At 44.2% G+C, this 23,201-nt stretch overlaps 1 long non-coding RNA gene across 3 annotated transcripts in view; it reads left to right on the top strand.

The window, feature by feature from the left end:
* LOC123491299 overlaps positions 1 to 22,722 on the top strand; it is a 116,474-nt gene extending 93,752 nt beyond the window's left edge. For all 3 annotated transcript variants that reach the window (XR_006661269.1, XR_006661267.1, XR_006661268.1), the window contains exon 3: positions 22,640 to 22,722. This is a non-coding gene — a long non-coding RNA (uncharacterized LOC123491299). The remainder of the gene's footprint in view (positions 1 to 22,639) is intronic.
* The last annotated feature ends 479 nt before the right edge of the window (positions 22,723 to 23,201 follow it).

Here is a 23,201-nt window from a genome sequence, read left to right as displayed (position 1 = left end):
TGACACTACAAGCTTGGCACACCTGTACACAATCCTGTCTCGGAGCTCTACGGACAATTCCTTCGACCTCATGGCTTGTTTTTTTGCTCTGACATGTACTGTCAACTGTGGGACCTTATATAGACCGGTGTGTGCCTTTCCAAATCCTGTCCAATCAATTGAATTTACCACAGGTGGACTCCAATCAAGTTGTAGAAACATCTCAAGGATGATCAATGGAAACAGGATGCACCTGAGCTCAATTTCGAGTCTTATAGCAAAGGGTCTGAATACTTATGTAAATAAGGTATTTCTGTTATTTATTTTTAATTAAACATTTTTATTAAACTGTTTTCACTTTATCATTATGGGGTATTGTGTGTAGATTGATGAGGGAAAAAAATAATGTAATCCCTTTTAGAATAAGGCTGGAACGTAACAAAATGTGGATAAAGTCAAGGGGTCTGAATACTTTCTGAATGCACTGTATAATGTATAATAGCATGTTTAATATAATGTATAATAGCATGTATAAAACAGTATATTATTATAATCTCATCATAATCCTGACTAAATTGCAGCCATCCTTGGTTGATCTCATCTAGGATCGTGCTCTCTCGCTGTCCCAAATGGCACCCTTTTTCCTATATAGTCCACTTCCTTTGACTAGGGCCTATAGGGCTCTAGTCAAAAGTAATGCACTATGTAGGGAACAGGGTGCCATTTGGGACACATCCTGTGTCTCAGTGAGGCTCAAGAGTCTTCAAGACCTTCTCGTCTTAATCAAAGCGAATAGTTTTCTCTTTGATTGTTCCACTGCTCTGAGGTTTGTCCTCCCAGTGTTTGTCATGGAGGTTTCACCAGTGGCTGCTGGCTCTGATAAACATTGAGGGATTGGATCATTGAATCATTGGATCCAGACCCGTCAATGGCCCGGAGGGCCGCCACATGGTACTGGGCTGGGTTATGGAGGGTTAGTCATGTTTATGTGTGATGTTTGTCCTATTCCTAATCCCTGCATGGTGGGATTAACGATTGATTTCGTCATCCCACCTTTTTCCACTGGCCCCTGACGTTTGTACATTGGACTGGAATATTTTAGTTGGGCAGGAAGCCTAGTGTGTGTGTGTGTTCCCCTGGGATGTAGAGATACTGACACAGAGACAAGGCACTACCATGGATATTGATAGGAAACTGGGAGGGATATTGTTTGGCGTCCTCTCTTCTCCTCTCCTCTGTGGCTGAGTGGTTGAAGGTGTGTTTGGGTTTAATGACTGAGCCATCATGGAAGTGTTGTTTTCAAAACATCCTGGGACTGGAAGCCCTGTAGGATCTGCTTAATCAAAGACACTGGTCTGTCAGTGTGGCGTCGCGACGAACTGAAATGTGTGATGTCATAAAAGGGGGACAGGAAGTGCAGGGCCGGACTATCGCATTTGGGGCCCCGGGACACAGACCTTTTTAATTGGAATCAGCTAACTTACTGCATTTCAAAACATTTTGCCATGGTGCAGAGAGAAAAAATTTGCAGTTTTATAATGCTATTCTACACATTTTGTCATGAGGCTAAGAGAAAATGTTGCAGTTTTAAAGCACATTTCCAGCAAATTGGTGATGTTTTATAGCTCATCTCATGCTTTTGTTCACGTTTTGCCATTATGCTAGATACCTAGGTGTCTGGTTAGACTGTAAACTCTCCTTCCAGACTCACATAAAGAATCTCCAATCCAAAGTTAAATCTAGAATCAGCTTCCTATTTCGCAACAAAGCCTCCTTCACTCATGCTGCCAAACATGCCCTCGTAAAACTGACTATCCTACCGATCCTTGACTTCGGCGATGTCATTTACAAAATAGCCTCCAACACTCTACTCAGCAAACTGGATGTAGTCTATCACAGTGCCATCCGTTTTGTCTCCAAAGCCCCATACACTACCCACCACTGTGACCTGTACGCTCTTGTTGGCTGGTCCTCACTACATGTTCGTCGTCAAACCCACTGGCTCCAGGCCATCTATAAATCACTGCTAGGCAAATCCCCGCCTTATCTTAGCTCATTGGTCACCATAGCAGCACCCACCCGTAGTCTGCGCTCCAGCAGGTATATCTCACTGGTCATTCCCAAAGCCAACACCTCCTTTGGCCGCCATTCCTTCCAGTTCTCTGCTGCCAATGACTGGAACGAATTGCAAAAATCTCTAAAGCTGGAGACTCTTATCTCCCTCACTAATTTTAAGCATCAGTTGTCAGAGCACCTTACCGATTTTTTTTTTTTTTTCACCTTTATTTAACCAGGTAAGCCAGTTGAGAACAGGTTCTCATTTACAACTGCGACCTGGCCAAGATAAAGCAAAGTAGTGCAATAAAAACAACACAGAGTTACATATGGGGTAAAAAAATAAAAAAACATAAAGTCAGAAATACAACAGAAAATATATATACAGTGTGTGCAAATGTAGCAAGTTATGGAGGTAAGGCAATAAATAGGCTATAGTGCAGAATAATTACAATAGTATTAACACTGGAATGCTAGATGTGCAAGAGATTATGTGCAAATAGAGATACTGGGGTGCAAAAGAGCAAAATAAATAACAATATAGGGATGAGGTAGTTGGGTGGGCTAATTCTCAGATGGGCTGTGTACAGGTGCAGTGATCGGTAAGGTGCTCTGACAACTGATGCTTAAAGTTATTGAGGGAGATAAGAGTCTCCAGCGTCAGAGATTTTTGCAATTTCGTTCCAGTCATTGGCAGCAGAGAACTGGAAGGAATGGCGGCCAAAGGAGGTGTTGGCTTTGGGAATGACCAGAGAGATATACCTGCTGGAGCGCAGACTACGGGTGGGTGCTGCTATGGTGACCAATGAGCTAAGATAAGCGCGGGATTTGCCTAGCAGTGATTTATAGATGGCCTGGAGCCAGTGGGTTTGACGACGAACATGTAGTGAGGACCAGCCAACAAGAGCGTACAGGTCACAGTGGTGGGTAGTGTATGGGGCTTTGGAGACAAAACGGATGGCACTGTGATAGACTACATCCAATTTGCTTAGTAGAGTGTTGGAGGCTATTTTGTAAATGACATCGCCGAAGTCAAGGATCGGTAGGATAGTCAGTTTTACGAGGGCATGTTTGGCAGCATGAGTGAAGGAGGCTTTGTTGCGAAATAGGAAGCCGATTCTAGATTTAACTTTGGATTGGAGATTCTTTATGTGAGTCTGGAAGTTGAGTTTGCAGTCTAACCAGACACCTAGATATTTGTAGTTGTCCACATACTCTTGGTCAGACCCGTCGAGAGTGGTGATTCTAGTCGGGTGGGCGGGTGCTAGTAGCGGTTCGATTGAAATGCATGCATTTAGTTTTACTAGTGTTTAAGAGCAGTTGAAGGCTACTGAAGGATTGTTGTATGGCATTGAAGCTCGTTTGGAGGTTTGTTAACACAGTGTCCAATGAAGGGCCAGATGTATACAAAATGGTGTCGCTCATGAGGTGGATCTGAGAGTCACCAGCAGCAAGAGCGACATCATTGATATACACGGAGAAAAGTGTCGGCCCAAGAATTGAACCCTGTGGCACCCCCATAGAGACTGCCATAGGTCCAGACAACAGGCCCTCCGATTTGACACACTGAACTCTATCTGAGAAGTAGTTGGTGAACCAGGCGAGGCAGTCATTTGAGAAACCAAGGCTATTTAGTCTGCCAATAAGAATGCGGTGGTTGACAGAGTCGAAAGCCTTGGCCAGGTCGATGAAGACGGCTGCAGAGTACTGTCTATTATCAATCGCGGTTATAATATCGTTTAGACCTTGAGCGTGGCTGAAGTGCACCCGTGACCAGCTCGAAACCGGATTGCATAGCGGAGAAGGTACGGTGGTATTCGAAATGGTCGATGATCTGTTTGTTAACTTGCTTCGAATACTTTCGAAAGGCAGGGCAGGATGGATATAGGTCTGTAGCAGTTTGGATCTAGAGTGTCACCCCTTTGAAGAGGGGGACCGCACGCAGCTTTCCAAATCTCTGGGGATCTCAGGACGTTATGAAAGAGAGGTTGAAGAGACTAGTAATAGGGGTTGCGACAATTTGCGGCTAGTTTTAGAAAGAAAGGGTCCAGATTGTCTAGCCCAGCTGATTTGTAGGGGTCCAGATTTTGCAGCGCTTTCAAAACATCAGCTGTCTGAATTTGTGTGAAGGAGAAGCGGGGGGGCATGGGCAAGTTGCAGCAGAGGGTGCAGAGTTGGTGGCCGGGTTAGTGGTAGCCAGATGGAAAGCATGGCCAGCTGTAGCAAAATGCTTGTTGAAATTCTCGATTATTGTAGATTTATCGGTGGTGATAGTGTTTCCTAGCCTCAGTGCAGTGGGCAGCTGGGAGGAAGTGCTCTTATTGTCCATGGACTTTACAGTGTCCCAAAACTTTTTGGAGTTAGTGCTACAGGATGCTAATTTCTGCTTGAAAAAGTTAGCCTTTGCTTTCCTGACTGCTTGTGTATTGGTTCCTAACTTCCCTGAAAAGTTGCATATCGCGGGGCTATTTGATGCTAATGCTGTACGCCACAGGATGTTTTTGTGCTGGTCAAGGGCAGTCAAGTCTGAGGAGAACCAGGGCTATATCGGTTCTTAGTTCTGTATTTTTGAATGGGGCATGTTTATTTAAGATTGAGAGGAAATTACTTTTAAGGAACAACCAGGCATCCTCTACTGACGGAATGAGATCTATATCCATCCAGGATACCTGGGCCAGGTCAATTAGGAAGGCCTCCTCGCTAAAGTGTTTAAGGGAGCGTTTGACAGTGATGAGGGTTTGTCTGACCGGGACCCATACGGACGCAGGCAATAAGGCAGTGATCGCTGAGATCCTGGTTGAAGACAGCTGAGGTGTATTTAGAGGGTATGTTAGTCAGGATGATATCTATGAGGGTACCCATGTTTACGGATTTAGGTTTGTACCTGGTAGGTTCGTTGATAATTTGCGTGAGGTTGAGGGCATCTAGCTTGGATTATGTCGGTGGGGTATTAAGCATATCCCAATTTAGGTCACCAAGCAGTACAAACTCTGAGGATAAATGGGGGCAATCAATTCACATATGGTGTCCAGGGCACAGCTGGGGGCTGAGGGGGGTCTGTAGCGGCAACAGTGAGAGACTTATTTCTGGAAAGGTGGATTTTTTAGAAGTAGAAGCTCAAACTGTTTGGGCACAGACCTGGATAGTATGATGGAGCTCTGCAGGCTATCTCTACAGTAGATTGCAACTCCACCCTTTGGCAGTTCTACCTAGACGGAAAATGTTATAGTTGGGGATGGAAATTTCAGAATTTTTGGTGGCCTTCCGGAGCCAGGATTCAGACACTGCTAGAACATCAGGGTTGGCAGAGTGTGCTAACGCAGTGAATAACTCAAACTTAGGAAGTAGACTTCTGATATTTATGTGCAAGAAACCAAGACTTTTGCGATTACAGAAGTCATCAAATGATAGCGCCTGGGAGTAGGAGTGATACTGAGGGCTGCAGGGCCTGGGTTAGCCTCTACATCACCAGAGGAACAGAGGAGGACTAGAATAAGGATACTGCTAAAGGCTTTAAGAACTGGTCTTCTAGTGCGTTGGGTACATAGAATAAAGGGCGCAGATTTCTCGGTGTTATAGAAAAGATTCAGGGCATTATGTACAGACAAGGATATGGAAGGATATGAGTAAAGTGGAGGTAAACCCTAAGCGTTGGGTAACAATGAAAGAGATAGTATCTCTAGAGGCATCAATTGAGTCGGTCTCTGAGTGTATGGGGGAGGGACAAAGGAGCTATCTAAGGCAGGTTTAGCTAGGCTGGGGGTCTACAGTGATATAGCACAATTAGAAATAACCGAAACAACAATAAACTAACCATGTTTGGGCTGAGGCTAAACATAAACAGGATGTAGTACCGTAAAAAGGAACAGTCCAGCAGACATCAGCTGTATAGCTGAGTTATCATAAGGTCCGGTGGTGAAGCACTTGTGAGTAAGAGGCCACGGATAGCGTGTTAGCTAGCGGGCCAGGGCTAGCAGATGGATGAATCTTCGTGGTTAACGTCGTAACCACATCAGACGGCGTCGTCAGACCAGTCGTGTAGGATCGGGCGGGCTTCGTGTCAACACTAGGTGGTCCGTCTGGGTTGACAGAGAGTAGGTAGCCGGGAGATGGGCCCAGCTCAGGATGATTAGCCGGACCACAGCGTCCGTTTTGTTGTCGCCAGCTGGTAGCGATGAATCCGGAGTTAAAGGTCCCAGTGATTCAGTGATTTCCGGCGGAAAACTACTATCTGGGTCGATATACGCGCTGTGCAGACTGGCGGCAATATCCGGTGATCAATGTCCAATGATTAAAAATTTACCCGGTGAAAAAATCCAATGTTTTGGTGAAACACCGCTAGCTGTGGCTAATAGCAAGTAGTTAGTTCAGTAGCTAGTTCAGTTTAGTGAGTAAGAGGCCCGATAGCATGTGCTAGCGGGCCAGGGCTGGCCGATGGATGGAATCTTCGTTTCGTCAACACATTAGGACTTATCATGGGACCAGTCGTGTAGGATCGCGGGCTTCGTGTCAACACTAGGTGGTCCCGTCCGGTTGACAGAGAGGTAGATAGCCGGGAGATGGGCCTAGCTCAGGATGATTAGCCAGACCACAGCGTCCGCTTTGTTGGTCAGTAAGCGATGAATCGGAGTTAAAGGTCCAGTGATTCAGTGATTCCGCGGAAAAACTGATATGATCTGGGTTCGATAACGCTGTGCAGACTGGGCGAATATCCGGTGATCAATGTCCAATGATTAAAATTAATCCCGCGGAAAAAAAAATCCAATGTTTTGGGTAACACCGCTAGCTGTGGCTAATAGCAAGTAGCTAGTTAGCTGGTCTAACTAGTTTCAACTGGAGATTCTAGATTCTAGATAAAGGTAAGTCAAAAATAGAATCCGTTCCACATTGAGTGAGGCGGGTTGCAGGAAAGTATATTTTGTAGAAGGATGAAAAGTCTGATAGGGAAATATGTACGAAAAATACAAAAAAACAGGGTATTTACAGGCTATTTACAGACACACGACAGAAACAGGACTGCACTACTTCGCCATCTTGGAATTGAAACCGATCACTGCACCTGTACACAGCCCATCTGAAATTAGCCCACCCAACTACCTCATCCCTATATTGTTATTTATTTTGCTCTTTTGCACCCCAGTATCTCTATTTGCACATAATCTCTTGCACATCTAGCATTCCAGTGTTAATACTATTGTAATTATTTTGCACTATAGCCTATGTATTGCCTTACCTCCATAACTTGCTACATTTGCACACACTGTATATATATTTTCTGTTGTATTTTTGACTTTATGTTTTTTTACCCCATATGTAACTCTGTGTTGTTTTTATCGCACTGCTTTGCTTTATCTTGGCCAGGTCGCAGTTGTAAATGAGAACTTGTTCTCAACTGGCTTACCTGGTTAAATAAAGGTGAAATAAAAAAAATAAAAAAATAAAAATGCTGAGAGCAAATGTTGCAGTTTTAAAGCAAATTACCTGCTATTCTACACATTTTGCTATCATATGCTATCTGGGGTTGGGGGCTCCCTGGAGGTCGGGGGCCCCGGGGGAAGTGTCCTCGTTTGGTAAACCGGCCCTGAGGAAGTGAGATGAGTGGTTCAACAGTTAGTGCTATCCGGTATCCTTGGAACGTCCCTAACCTTAACCCTTACCTTAACCATTTTAAATGTCAACTTCAATGGGGTGACGTCAGAGTTCTGACGTCTCAAGGATTCCGTTTAGACTTTTTCGTGGTTCAACTGAACTTTGTTGAAATCCAGTATCAGAGGTTTTGACTAGATGAGATGCCACTAATGTCAGAAGTGACTTTTCGTAGCAGGTTAGGAAAAGGGTTAGGGTTAGCTAAAATGCAAACATTCTCCCAGAAGTGACTCAAACATGTAACTTTTTGAGTGGAGGCATCCATTTTAGCGGCATCCATTTTAGACATGACCAGGATCAGATAGTGCTCTAAGGTGAAGTTTCCCTATAGTTACAGACCTAGGATCAGTTTCCCCTCCCCCAATTCTAGCCTTCACCATTAGTGGGGAAAATGCTAAACTGACCTAAGATCAGCTTAGTGAAAGGAATGACCTAGGGTACCCTTGTGTTTGAGAATGGAAAGGGATGTTGTTCACTGCTAAGATTATTTAGCTTGACCTTTTGGATTTCATCATTGGAATTGATCCTGAACATAACACATCTACACCCCCAGTAACACACACACACGCACACACGCACGCACGCACACACACACACACACACACACACACACACACACACACACACACACACACACACACACACACACACACACAATAAAAAAGTGACAGATACATACTGTATAATTATATCTGTTTATGTGTGTGGGCAATGGGGTCACAGGGTCGTGGAGGACCACTTGTGGCTGTTTGGAATAGTTGACACCATACAATCAACGAATCCCCCTTCTCACCATAGAGTTTTGGGATATTTGGGCGTGATTTACATATATAGAGGGAACAGTCTTACTCCCTGTTCAACAACAACACAACACACCCTCAATAGTTCAGTGAAAGAATGGATCCCATCCCTAGCCCTTTGGATGTGGAGATAGATGCTTTGTCCGGGTGTGACCATGGAATACTGCCTATTCAACCTCCAGTCTACATGGTCCGTGTGTGTGTGCACATCAAGTGTGTGAATGTGTGGGTGCGTGTGTGTGTGCATGCATGTGTCTGTCTCACCGTGTGCGTATGTGTGTGTGTTTGACTCACCACACATAGTAGCCGTCCTTCTTAATAGCAGCTGAAGCTTCATATGGGGTCATGATTAATTGGTGTTGGGCTCAGTGAGTGAAGATGTGCTCCACCATGCATGTCCTGCTTAGTGTCCTGCTAGTATCCTCTTGTCTGCACCGCACCGAGCCTTTTAATTGGATTAAAAAAGTCACAGTCTCCTGGTTCAACTGTCCCCTGTGGTACCTGAATGGGGTAACTCTGTTGCCCCTGCATCTCTGGGGGTAAATCCTGTCCCTGTCTGTGACCCCATTTCTCTTTTTCTTTTAACCTTTTTTTGCGCCATTCTTCTTACCTTCTCTCTTTCTCTCTCTCTCTCTCTCTCTCTCTCTCTCTCTCTCTCTCTCTCTCTCTCTCTCTCTCTCTCTCTCTCTCTCTCTCTCTCTCTCTCTCTCTCTCTCTGTCTCACACTCTTTCTTCTTATCAAAAACAGTAACCTTTTAACCTCAATTCACAAACTTGAACAGTTTTCCTAATTAAAAAGAAGGCCAAATATTATTAATGTGAAAATCAATCTTTATTTATTTATCTTCCCCTGTTTCTCTCTTTTATTAGATGAGAGTTTTGAAGGTGATTCCTTTAGGCGATGTCAGGAAGGCCTCTGAAAACCCAAATCCGCACCATTTCAACACCTTTTCATTTCCCTTACCCAGCCAGTGTTTGTGTGAATGTCTGCATCCCCAGAGCCTGGCAGACCTGGGCTGTCAGCAAGGGGACACGCCTGCCTCCGTTGACCTGATTGGTGCTTCCAGACTGGGCTTCACATGCCTCTCTACACCCCTCTCTGATGGACCAGCCAGTGTTCCCTAAACACCAGTCACTTTGTTACATGGTCTCATTATAATACATCAAAATTGTGACATTTAACCAATATGTCACCCAAGTTGACATATTAGCTACAGTATATGTCACTAACCCTCCATCCTGTATCAGCAGTATTCCTTAGACCTGATTGAGAACACTGATCACAGCAAAATGCAACCATTGAAGTTATATGCCACTATATTTGACATATTAGTTATAAATGTCCCTTACCCTTCACATTGGCTGGTTCAGCATTATTCTGGATGGACCTGATTGAGAGCACTCTGACCACACCATGGGGTGAATGATGCTCCGCTTTGCTTCTACTCCTGGTTTAATCCTCCTCCCCTTTAAACCACAATGGGAAACATGTGGTCAGTCTCTGTAGGGTATAGAGCACCCGGGCCCACCCTGAGAGACAATGCTGTTTACCTCCTGCTCTAAAACTAAAATGTCACTACACAAACCATACCTACCTAACCTATTCTATGACAACAGCTCCTGTGACCAACTCTGAGGCCTGGGAGGTTGGAGGTGCATCGCCATTAGTTTACAACTAGTGTATCCAGTATCAGTGAAGGGTAGAATGTTTGTTATTTGGTTATTTTATTAGGATCACCATTAGCTGTTGCTACTGCAGGAGCTACTCTTCCTGGGGTCCACACAAAACATGAAACATGGTATAGTACAGAACATTAACAGACAAGAACAACGCAAGGACTGAGCTGCAGAAATAAAATCCTGAAAGAAAGATAGATAAACATGCACTGTTGAATGCTATCGCAGTTTCTTGGAGTATAATGTTTTGACCTGAAGGTTTTCGTCAGTCTCACTGCCGTTACCTTTCTGAGACACAAGGCGGAGACTGAAGGAAGTAGTTGGTCCATTTGAGTACAATCGGGTCATCAAGATTCTTCTTGAATGTTCCCAGAAAGTCAACAAGATACAGTGAATTCCTACTTGTTGGAATAGTCCCATAGCTTCTCACCTCGTAAAACTTTATGCACAACAAGAACGTTTTATTTCCACATTATCCAGCTACAAAGTGAAAGCAGGCCAGCATGGTGTAATTGGTCTGTTTTATTAAAGGCCTCAACGCTCTAACTTTATTATCCTCCTCTCTGTCTCTTTCCACACCTCATTGACTTATGGGTCAGAGTTTTGACATTGATCATTGCAGGTCTTGATGAAGATGAAGTGTTGGGCTTGTAAAAACCATCTCCAAAAACAAGATAATCCTCCATGTCGGATACAGTGGCTTGCGAAAGTATTCACCCCCCTTGGCATTTTTCCTATTTTGTTGCCTTACAACCTGAAATTAAAATTGCATGCCTACCACTTTGAAGATGCAAAATATTTTTTTGTGTGAAACAAACAAGAAATAAGACAAAAAAACAGAAAACTTGAGCGTCAATACTTTGTAGAGCCACCTTTTGCAGCAATTACAGCTGCAAGTCTCTTGGGGTATGACTCTATAAGCTTGGCACATCTAGCCACTGGAATTTCTGCCCATTCTTCAAGACAAAACTGCTCCAGCTCCTTCAAGTTGGATGGGTTCCGCTGGTGTACAGCAATCTTTAAGTCATACCACAGATTCTCAATTGGATTGAAGTCTGGGCTTTGACTAGGCCATTCCAAGACATTTAAATGTTTCCCCTTAAACCACTCGAGTGTTGCTTTAGCAGTGTGCTTAGGGTCATTGTCCTGCTGGAAGGGGAACCTCTGTCCCAGTCTCAAATCTCTGGAAGACTGAAACAGGTTTCCCTCAAGAATTTCCCTGTATTTAGCGCCATCCATCATTCCTTCAATTCTGACCAGTTTCCCAGTTCCTGCCGATGAAAAACATGGTGATAGGTGTTGGGTTTGCGCCAGACGTAGCGTTTTCCTTGATGGCCCAAAAACTCAATTTTAGTCTCATCTGACCAGAGTACCTTCTTTCATATGTTTGGGGAGTCTCCCACATGCCTTTTGGCGAACACCAAACGTGTTTGCTTATTTTTTTCTTTAAGCAATCGCTTTTTTTCTGCCCACTCTTCCGTAAAGCCCAGCTCTGTGGAGTGTACAGCTTAAAGTGGTCCTATGGACAGATACTCCAATCTCAAAGTTTTAGATATTTTTTTATAACCCAACCCTGATCTGTGCTTCTCCACAACTTATTCCCTGACCTGTTTGGAGAGCTCATTGGTCTTCATGGTGCCGCTTGCTTGGTGGTGCCCCTTGCTTAGTGGTGTTGCAGACTCTGGGGCCTTTCAGAACAGGTGTATATATACTGAGATCATGTGACAGATCATGTGACACATTTAGATTGCACACAGGTGGACTTTATTTAACTAATTATGTGACTTTTGAAGGTAATTGGTTGCACCAGATCTTATTTAGGGGCTTCATAGTGATTAATCGCATTGTCTGAAAGCATAAAAAATACACTGAAAACATCCAAAATACATAATATATACAGCTAAAAACAACAATGCAATGTCAAAGCAAGTTGACATTGAGGTTAAGGAAAGTGTGCTTAATCAATGTACCTGATTTTGCTAACCGTTACTTTGTACAAAATCAAGATGTCAATATTATTGTAATGCATTCTGTATAAAAAAAATACAATTACAGCTCAATTTCAGAAAATTCTGAGTTTGCGATTAATCACGATTAATCACAGCGGATCCTTCAATTAACTTGATTAAATGTTTCTATTGTTTGACAGCCCTAGTTATTACATTAGATCTCTAGTGTAACCTACACACGCACAGTCACATACACACACACACACACACACACACACACACACACACACACACACACACACACACACACACACACACACACACACACACACGAACCCACTTAGATCCCAGATGAAAAGTCAGGTCCATGTTCAGTGAGAGAGACCCAGTCTGTGAACTCTCCAGAGTGGCTGACAGAGAACCCTCCACACTCCCTCCCAGGAGAACAGAGGCCACCTGCACCTCTCCACGCCCCTGCTCTGACCTTCACATGTTGACACTGTACCACACACAGAAGCAGACACAGCTATCCCACAGTGGCAGTGTTGCTGCTTAAAGGGCTAAGGTACTGTTTTGGTTACGTTTCGATAAAAAGAAAAGGAAGATGTCTGACATTAAACGGGTCTCTCTGTCTCGCCTGGAAAGCCATGCTTGTGTGAGGTCATTGAGGATAGAGGATATTAGCGGATATAGGTAGGCGGCAGGTAGCCTAGCGGTTAAGAGCCAGTCGGGCCAGTAACCGAAAGGTCACTGGTTCGAATCCCGAGCCGACTATGTGAAAAATCTGTCGGTGTGCCCTTGAGAAAGGCACTTAACCCTAATTGCGCCTGTAAGTTGCTCTGGAGAAGAGTGTCTGCTAAAATGTAAGTGTATTTGAATGCTGTTTTCACAATGACCTACCATTGTTAGTATAGTACATTTAATCTCTGAATGATAGGCATTATAGTTAATATCCATATGTACACTATGCCTTCCCATGCCTCTAGTTTGAATTACTACTGTAACTAATGAATGGTAAACCTGTAAACGCTCCATCAGATAGTTTGGCCTGATGCTATCTATGATGGGTGGTAGTGGGGCCATGGGGACCGTGCTGATTTAGTTGGAGGGCCTTTTATGACGGTGCATAGCCTCCTGATTAACAGCATGTTGAGCCTGCAGGTGAAGGAGACTTGTATCTTCTCCAAACGTCTGTGTTTGATTAAAACAGCCCAGTCCACGGCTCCGTTCCAAATGGCACCTTATTCCCTTCATAGTGCACTGCTTTTCGCCAGAGCCCTATCGACCTTGGTAGTCCACTATATAGGGAATATTGTGCCATTCGGGACACGGACCATATACCTCCATTGCCAGGCAGCCTGGTCCGTCTGTTGATTTGTCCCTACTGGAAACGCTGAAAGGGGAGAGAAGGGTTCCAAATGACCCCAATGTCCCTTGATATTTATCACTGAGCTTTTTCACTGTTTCTGTTAATCTAATCTTAAACCAAATCCTGCTACTCTATTTAACTTGATTTAACCTTCAGGCTGTGGTAACAGTCTGTCACAAGACACTAATGTTAATCAGCTGTGTTCTACTGCATTGTGACCATAGTATGATGATGGAGAATGGCAGCTTAATGGGAATCTAGCTTAAATAATCTGGGGCTGATTTCACAGACAAGGATTAAGATGGGTCCTGGACTGAAAAATAATATAAGGGGCGGTTTCCAGGACACAGATTATGCCTAGTCCTAGACTAAAATGCAAGCTCAATGGAGAATTAAATATGATTGTTAGTCCAGGACTAGACTTCATCTGTGTCTGGGAAACCGGCCAATTAAATTCAGTTTGGACTGGGTAGTTTCACGTTTAGAGGAAGAAGAAATCAATGTTTTCTGTCAATTCTAGCTGCTACGCTATATCAGTGTTTGGGAACTAGAACAGCACTTGAATCCGTCCTTTGCTAATTTCCTATACCTGCCAAACACACTTTAAACATGTTTCCACACGTTACTTATTCTGCCGTGGAGCTGCCAAGCCAGGAGTCAAAGCCTGCTGAGTGGTAGCTTATCAAAATGTTTCCCACATTCCCTATGGTACCTCAAAGTTGTCTTTGAATGTGAAATCCGGGCCTATATACATGAGGCGTCTCAGAGTAGTGCTGATCTAGGATCAGTTTTGAGATGTTTTATGAATACAGGCCTATGTATTGTTTTATTTTCAACTGAATCTGAACCTAGATCAGTCAGGCAGTGGTTGAGGAATACTGGATGCTGGTTGGTTATGATTATATTATACTGGCTACAGTACAGAATCTGATAAACCCTGCACCATATCACTCTGTAGTCTTGTGTATCAAACCCAAATCAAACCCAATCAGTTAGTCAGGGATTCCTCTTAGACTGATAATCATAACTACATGTAGATTACCTTCAAGAGAAAGGGTTAGGATGCATATTTTACCCTTAGGTCTTTGCAGGTTTGTAATGGGAATAACTGATATGGAGTTGTTAGCATACAACTACAGGGAGCCAGAGTTTCTGTGTGTGTGTGTGTGTGTGTGTGCATGTGTGCATGTCTGTGTGTGTGTGTGTGTGTGTGTGTGTGTGTGTGTGTGTGGACCCAAGCCCAGAGCTGTAAGAGTGTGTGCACCTCAGCTCAGAGATGTAATCTGATTTACAGAAAAGAGCGGGTTGTTTCACATGACTGGTTTAATAGGGAACTGGCGCAAGGTTGTGCCAGTGTCCCTGAGTTGTGTGCGCGTGCTTTCAGGTGCATATGTTTGTGGATTATGTGTTTCTCCCCGTTTGTCCCTGTTTGTGTCTTGTATACTGATGAGTGTGTGTGTTGGTTGGCTGAAAACCGGTAGAGATGTTTGTGTTTGTAAAGGTGTTTCAGTTTGTTGTTGTGTGGTTGGAACGAGGGTGAGAGGTTCGTGTTTGTAAATGTGTTTCAGTGAGTTGTTGTGAGGTTGGAACGAGGGTGTAACTGTTGCTCTTTTCAGTTGTTGTTCTTGGGGGTTCAAAACAGCTTTATTTACATGAAAGTTACATGAAAGTAAAAGTACAGCAAATCAGCTGACAATCACACATCTGGAAAAGAGTCCGGGCTGCAGCGTTGGACTCGGATACTCATTCAGTGGTTTACACTTCCCTTTGAATCAGAGCTTTATTTTGAACTAATGGATCACCAGAAATACACTGCTCAAAAAAATAAAGGGAACACTAAAATAACACATCCTAGATCTGAATGAATGAAATAATCTTATTAAATACTTTTTTCTTTACATAGTTGAATGTGCTGACAACAAAATCACACAAAAATTATGAATGGAAATCAAATGTATCAACCCATGGAGGTCTGGATTTGGAGTCACCCTCAAAATTAAAGTGGAAAACCACACTTCAAAAGTGACCAAAACATCAGCCAGGAAGCATAGGAACTGAGAAGTGGTCTGTGGTCACCACCTGCAAAACCAGTCCTTTATTGGGGGTGTCTTGCTAATTGCCTATAATTTCCACCTGTTGTCTATTCCATTTGCACAACAGCATGTGACATTTATTGTCAATCAGTGTTGCTTCCTAAGTAGACCGTTTGATTTCACAGAAGTGTGACTGACTTGGAGTTACATTGTGTTGTTTAAGTGTTCCCTTTATTTTTTTGAGCAGTGTATATCAAATCATTGAAATCATCCTCTGGTTCCAATTCTGGGGAGAGGAATGTAGAGATCAAGTCCCTTGAACATCATGTGTGCGTCCCAAATGGCACCCATAGAGAATGAAACAGAAAGCATCCCTATTTAGTTCCAATTATGGCATCTGTGAGCACATTTTGAAGTAGTCCATTTTCTTCTTCACGATTGGCTAGTCCCTCCTGATGACCCGGTTGGACCTGACTCCAACAGGGTCACCAGGAGGGATCAGCCAATAAGTGTTGGAAGTCCCACCCAGTTGATTACATTAAAATGGTGGAAGCCCTCAATGGCACTGCCCCTGCTATTACAGCCTTTTGGCCACTAGAGGCCTCTATAATTCTCTATGATGGCACCCTATTCCCTTTATAGCGCACTACTTTTGTCAAGAGGGTACATAGGGTAGTGCACCATAGGGTAGTGCACCATAGGGAATGGACCATAGGGTAGTGCACCATAGGGTAGTGCACCATAGGGTAGTGCACCATAGGGTAGTGCACCATAGGGTAGTGCACCATAGGGTAGTGCACCATAGGGTAGTTCATCATAGGGTAGTGCACCATAGAGTAGTGCACCATAGCATAGTGCACCATAGGGTAGTGCACCATAGGTAGTGAGCGTCTGCTAAATGACTAAAATGTAAATGTAATGTAAATGTAGTGCACCATAGGGTAGTGCACCATAGGGTAGTGCACCATAGGGTAGTGCACCATAGCCTAGTGCACCATAGGGTAGTGCACCATAGGGTAGTGCACCATAGGGAATGGACCATAGGGTAGTGCACCATAGGGTAGTGCACCATAGGGTAGTGCACCATAGCGTAGTGCACCATAGGGTAGTGCACCATAGGGTAGTGCACCATAGGGTAGTGCACCATAGGGTAGTGCACCATAGCATAGTGCACCATAGGGTAGTGCACCATAGGGTAGTGCACCATAGGGAGTGGACCATAGGGTAGTGCACCATAGGGTAGTGCACCATAGGGTAGTGCACCATAGCGTAGTGCACCATAGGGTAGTGCACCATGGGGTAGTGCACAATAGCATAGTGCACCATAGCTTAGTGCACCATAGGGTAGTGCACCATAGCATAGTGCACCATAGGGTAGTGCACCATAGGGTAGTGCACCATAGGGTAGTGCACCATAGCATAGTGCACCATAGGGTAGTGCACCATAGGGTAGTGTATCATAGGGTAATGCACCATAGGGTAGTGCACCAGTAGTGCACTATGTAGGGCAGTGGTCACCAACCTTTTTTTTCCAGGTCACTTTCTGAGTCAAAATGCAAGCCGAGATTTACCGTTCAGATGTTTTGTTGTTGTTGCTTGACATAGAAAAAGGAAAGCCTATGCAACACTAACCTATTAAAAAATGGTACTGTGGTAATGAGGTTTGTGAGGTAGGCTATAGGCCCAATACATTATCACCACATATTGGCTTTGCTTGAATTCAGACCATTTAAAAATATATAATAATAATTTATAATTTATAATATATATTTCAACATTTGAGGTAGGCTATAGGATCACACTGGTAATATATCCATTGTTGTATTACTTGTAAGGCACAGCTGAGTGAGTGTACATTTAAAAAAATCTATATTTTACTGGGCTGATGGAGCCTGCATCTGATGGTCAGTCTCAGTGAAGGGAGAGAGCAGCAGACTGAGGGTCCGCCTCTCATCGTCCTTCCGCTCTCCCTTTCCTCCGCTGACACTGACCAAAAAGGGCCACCGTCTTCCAGCTGATGGCGAAACTCGAGTCACACCGCACTATTTCTGCCTTATCAGTGTTGGCTGCTGAGGGGAGGATGGCTCATAATAATGTCTGGAATGGAGTCAATCGAATGGCATCAAACACATGAAAACCCCCCAAAACATGTTTGATGGCATTCCATTGACTCCATTCCAGACATTATTATAAGCCATCCTCCCCTCAGCAGCCTCCACTGTGCATCAATTCATGTTGTTACTCCTATGACCAAAGAAAGTGAAATATTCCCAAGATGCTACTCGTTCATTACAGCTGCAGTTCTGGTTGTAGCACGAGTGGAAGTAGAGAGAACACGCATTTTATGGCTTCTAAAATTGTTGAATAGAAAGTGTTGACAGTGCTGAGTAAAGACTTAAACATGAACTCACTCATAAAAACAGCATCACTTTGCTGTATTCGTTGACAGTCTCTCTCTAGTCATGGTTTAAAAAGTTTAGAAATCTTACACTATCAACTTTGCTGTTGCTTTTTTTTAAGCCTGCTACGTTAGCCTACTGCAGACGTGGTAATCTGAGCCATCCGATTGGCTAGCGGTAGGCCTATAGTGCTGTATTTATTTGCTCCCCCCGGGCCTGCCGGGAATGCAGTTTGTACCTTCAGACATATGAAATGATTCAAAATGGGAACACGTCACCTACAGGGCAGCTGAATCGGGTGCACCTCCTGCCAATAAAAACAATAGGAACACAAGGCTTTATCATTGAGTTATTACAGAAATGTTTTGCGATTGACTAGGAATTCATTAGAGATGGACTGGTTGGTGACCACTGATGTAGGGAATAGGGTGCCATTTGTCCTGGGCCCTCAGTGTGCTGTGTTCTTATTCTTCTTCTACATTGTTGCTTGATGTTTGTTAGGGGATTCTCTGTCTTCTTCTGGGTTGGATGATGTTTGTTAGGGGATTCTCTGTCTTCTTCTGGGTTGGATGATGTTTGTTAGGGGATTCTCTGTCTTCTTCTGGGTTGGATGATGTTTGTTAGGGGATTCTCTGTCTTCTTCTGGGTTGGATGATGTTTGTTAGGGGATTCTCTGTCTTCTTCTGGGTTGGATGATGTTTGTTAGGGGATTCTCTGTCTTCTTCTGGGTTGGTTGATGTTTGTTAGGGGATTCTCTGTCTTCTTCTGGGTTGGATGATGTTTGTTAGGGGATTCTCTGTCTTCTTCTGGGTTGGTTGATGTTTGTTAGGGGATTCTCTGTCTTCTTCTGGGTTGGATGATGTTTGTTAGGGGATTCTCTGTCTTCTTCTGGGTTGGATGATGTTTGTTAGGGGGATTCTCTGTCTTCTTCTGGGTTGGATGATGTTTGTTAGGGGATTCTCTGTCTTCTTCTGGGTTGGATGATGTTTGTTAGGGGATTCTCTGTCTTCTTCTGGGTTGGTTGATGTTTGTTAGGGGATTCTCTGTCTTCTTCTGGGTTGGTTGATGTTTGTTAGGGGATTCTCTGTCTTCTTCTGGGTTGGTTGATGTTTGTTAGGGGATTCTCTGTCTTCTTCTGGGTTGGATGATGTTTGTTAGGGGATTCTCTGTCTTCTTCTGGGTTGGATGATGTTTGTTAGGGGATTCTCTGTCTTCTTCTGGGTTGGATGATGTTTGTTAGGGGATTCTTTGTCTTCTTCTGGGTTGGATGATGTTAGTTAGGGGATTCTCTGTCTTCTTCTGGGTTGGATAATGTTTGTTAGGGGATTCTCTGTCTTCTTCTGGGTTGGATGATGTTTGTTAGGGGATTCTCTGTCTTCTTCTGGGTTGGATGATGTTAGTTAGGGGATTCTCTGTCTTCTTCTGGGTTGGATGATGTTTGTTAGGGGATTCTCTGTCTTCTTCTGGGTTGGATGAGCTCCATCGTGATTTTATTTGGAGAGTGGCCGGAGGAGCAATAGCCAGTGTGTGTGTGTGTTTCATGTGTGGGCTCTAGGATGCTCTTCAGGAAGCTCTAATGTCAGCAGGGTAGTTTTTCATAAGGGAGTAATCTCACCACACAAAGCCACTCTCCCATATTAGATGGAGACCCTATAGGGTATACCTTAGATAGTGTTAATCAAAGATCTGGCCATCCCATCCCATCTCCTCTCCCCACACCCCCTCTCCCCTCACCCCCCATCCCCTCACCCTCATCCCCTTACCCCTTGCTCTCCCCCATTACCTCAACCATTGGCCTATCCACCAACAGTGCAAGCTTTAAAGGCCTATTCTGTATGTCAACTTATTTGTCTACAGAAGTAAGAAAAATACAATTTTAGGAAGCTATTTACTGAATGGAAAAAGCAGGCTGGAATGCACCTAACAGCAGGACCCTATAACAGCACGATCTGGCATGCACCTAAGAGCAGTACCCTATGCCAGCACGAACAACCTTAAAGGTGTTTTAAAAAGGAGCGAAAGACTGAGTCGTTTAACCATGTCATCTCATGAAACTCTGGGAAGCAATATGGCTAGGATTGAGTTTCTCTCCCCGTCGTCCTGTTATTTTCTGTTTTCCCGGCCCTCAACTCTCAGAGCTTATACAGTTTAAAGGAGGTTCTTAACTCAAGGCTTTGTGTCACTTGGAAACATTTGTTGCCAAGGTAACCGGTCTGGTCCGGCGAAACTCCGAAACGGAGACAACCTCTGTTTGGGGCGGGGCGTGGCCAGGCCTGACTTATCAATGGTCCAATAGAGAGCTGCTTCAGTCCAGAACCCACTGGTATTTTAAAGAGACCTGTATGTCTTATTTCCAAGGCTTGCAGTAACCCGATAACCTTATAATATGAGCACACCGAATAGTTGTGAAATTGTAGAATGGAAAATGCCAACCGGTAATGCACTGAAACTGAAGCTTTGTCACGTGGGACACTTTTAAATATTGAAGAATGTGACATTCTGTGGACGTGTTCCAGGTCGGACCGGTCCTGTAAAAGGTGTTGTGAAGATAGTCAAACTTTTCATGAAGTGAGGCAAAACATAGTGTAACAGTGAAGTAAGGCCTACACACTCATTTGATCCAACACACACCTTTAGTTCCTATTAGTTCACACTGTTTCACTTCTAAAGAAACCTTGGCCTGACAAAACTTTGAACTTATAAAGGCACAGCTACAGTATATGTTAGAGCAATTGAGTGGTGAGCCCTAGTTCACTAAATAGATATCTAGAACAGGAGCCATGCCAAGGCAGAGCCTGAGTCATGGAGTCATCATGGGGCTGGGCTCAGAGAGCGTTACAACGACACAGCCAGAGAGTCAGGCAGGCAGGCAGACAGTCAGATAGACAGGCAGGCAGTTAGTCAGGCAGACAGTCAGGCTGTCAGATAGTTAGGCAGGGAAAGCATGCAGTCAGGCAGGCAGACAGGCAGACAAAGACAAGCAGGCAGTCAGTTAGTCAAGCAGTCAGTTAGTCAGTCAGGCCAGCAGACAAAGGCAAGCAGGCAGACAGGCAGGGAGGGAAAGCAGGCAGTCAGGCAGTCAGGCAGACAGTTAGACAGGAAGCCAAGCATGCAGGCAGGCAGACAGGCAGTTAGAAAGGCAGAGGTTTAAACAGAGACACATGACCAGGCTTGATAACACAGTGATTACAGCATAAAGCACACAGAATAAAACCTTCGAGGAAATCAGAGGAATGTTCCAGTGAAACTACAGGAACTATTTACCCCCCTTCTCCCTCCTCCAGTGTCAACAGCATTTAGAAATTGATATAGTAAAAAACTTGTTTCCCAGGTGATACCAAGCACTAACAACAGGCAGAAGCTACATCCTTACTGTTGTTCCATCTGTTGTTTCCCAGGTGATACCAAGCACTAACAACAGGCAGAAGCTACATCCTTACTGTTGTTCCATCTGTTGTTTCCCAGGTGATACCAAGCACTAACAACAGGCAGAAGCTACATCCTTACTGTTGTTCCATCTCAAATCAAATCATATTTTATTTGCCACATGCCCCGAATATAACAGGTGTAGACATTACAGTGAAACGCTTACTTACATGTGTTAAGTAAAAAACAGATAAGTACAAAATTAAAATAACAAATAATTAAAGAGCAGCAGTAACGAGGCTATATACAGGGGGTTCCGGTACAGAGTCAATGTGCGGGGGCACCGGTTAGTCGAGGTAATTGAGGGAATATGTACATGTGGGTAGAGTTAAAGTGACTATGCATAGATAGTAGCAGCAGCATAAGAGAGGGGTGGGGTGGGGGGGGGACAATGCAAATAGTCCGGATAGCCATGATTAGCTGTTCAGGAGTCTTATGGCTTGGGGGTAGAAGCTGTTAAGAAGCCTTTTGGACCTAGACTTGGAGCTCCGGTACCGCTTGCCGTGCGGTAGCAGAGAGAACAGTCTATGACTAGGGTGGCTGGAATCTTTGACCATTTGTAGGGCCTTCCTCTGACACCGCCTGGTATAGAGGTCCTGGATGGCAGGAAGCTTGGCTCCAGTGATGTACTGGGCCGTACGCACTACCCTCTGTAGTGCCTTGCGGTTGGAGGCCGAGCAGTTGCCATACCAGGCGGTGATGCAACCAGTCAGGATGCTCTCGATGGTGCAGCTGTATAACTTTTTGAGGATCTGAGGACCCATGTCAAATCTTTTCAGTCTCCTGAGGGGGAATAGGCTTTGTCGTGCCCTCTTCACGACTGTCTTGGTGTGTTTGGACCATGATAGTTTGTTGTTGATGTGGACACCAAGGAACTTGAAGCTCTCAACCTGCTGCACTACAGGTGATACCAAGCACTAACATCAGGCAGAAGCTACATCCTTACTGTTGTTCCATCTGTTGTTTCCCAGGTGATACCAAGCACTAACAACAGGCAGAAGCTACATCCTTACTGTTGTTCCATCTGTTGTTTCCCAGGTGATACCAAGCACTAACATCAGGCAGAAGCTACATCCTTACTGTTGTTCCATCTGTTGTTTTCCAGGTGATACTAAGCACTAACATCAGGCAGAAGCTACATCCTTACTGTTGTTCCATCTGTTGTTTCCCAGGTGATACCAAGCACTAACAACAGGCAGAAGCTACATCCTTACTGTTGTTCCATCTGTTGTTTTCCAGGTGATACCAAGCACTAACATCAGGCAGAAGCTACATCCTTACTGTTGTTCCATCTGTTGTTTTCCAGGTGATACCAAGCACTAACATCAGGCAGAAGCTACATCGGTGGAATAGAGAAGATGGACATTCAACAAGTAAGAATGACACTGCGTTCACAACTATTTAAATATTGCCTGTATTCACAGTGGAATTCAATACAGCCTTTGCCAGTCCTGTATTAACAGACATACTGTAGATCAGTGTTCACAGTGGAATTCACCCTAGCCAGTCCTGTACTAACATACATACTGTAGATCAAACAGGACAGTGGCCAGTGGATCAGTACTATAGCTGCCATTTGAGATGTGATCAGGCAGGGTGGCATATGTGTTCTGGGTGTCACCAACCGCATCGACACAGTACTGTGAGCTCATACACACACACACACACGCTCGACGCTGTGTAACTCACTCCAGTCATGACAGCATGGTAATGTGACACTCTGGCTCCATGGACTTTGATATTTGAGCCAGGGTTGTTCATTGTCATTGGTTTGGGTGTATTTCATTTGGTGGTGTTGGGGATGGGTGAGTTTCATTTTGTTTGTGTCTAGTGGTGACTTGGTCTATGACTCCCAATCGGAGGTAACG

This window comes from Coregonus clupeaformis, chromosome 7 (assembly GCF_020615455.1).
Source record: "Coregonus clupeaformis isolate EN_2021a chromosome 7, ASM2061545v1, whole genome shotgun sequence".
NCBI classification, from domain to species: domain Eukaryota; kingdom Metazoa; phylum Chordata; class Actinopteri; order Salmoniformes; family Salmonidae; genus Coregonus; species Coregonus clupeaformis.
The sequence above is the reverse complement of the archived record's forward strand: the minus strand, read 5'-3'. Positions and strand labels throughout refer to the sequence as shown.